This window comes from Penaeus monodon, chromosome 28 (assembly GCF_015228065.2).
Source record: "Penaeus monodon isolate SGIC_2016 chromosome 28, NSTDA_Pmon_1, whole genome shotgun sequence".
Taxonomy (NCBI): Eukaryota; Metazoa; Arthropoda; class Malacostraca; order Decapoda; family Penaeidae; genus Penaeus; species Penaeus monodon.
The window spans coordinates 6705090-6705433 of NC_051413.1; positions in this window are offsets into that span (position 1 = coordinate 6705090).

A 344-nucleotide genomic window follows, 5' to 3' on the forward strand; every position below is an offset into this window, starting at 1 on the left:
ACCAACGGTCCACAAAAAAAAAAAAAAAGCATTAGAGATTATCTAATACTTACAAATTCGCTCAGTGACCAAGCATCATTAAAGGATATCCGAATCGATACAGCTGCAAGGAGGGTTCTTAAAAGCGTCCGTCAAAATCGGAACTCGCAGAGAATATATGACAATTTCTCAGGCAACGCCATGTACAGTTGTTTAGAATGAAATAGTGTCGTCTATAAGCACGAAGAAGGACGCGGACGGTAAAGTATGGGTGATGATTCAACTTAGGAAGAGTAAATTTATTTTTTCACAATTGGCGCGGAAAGTGACATTGATTGGTTTTGGTGTGACGGCCGTTTGATTTA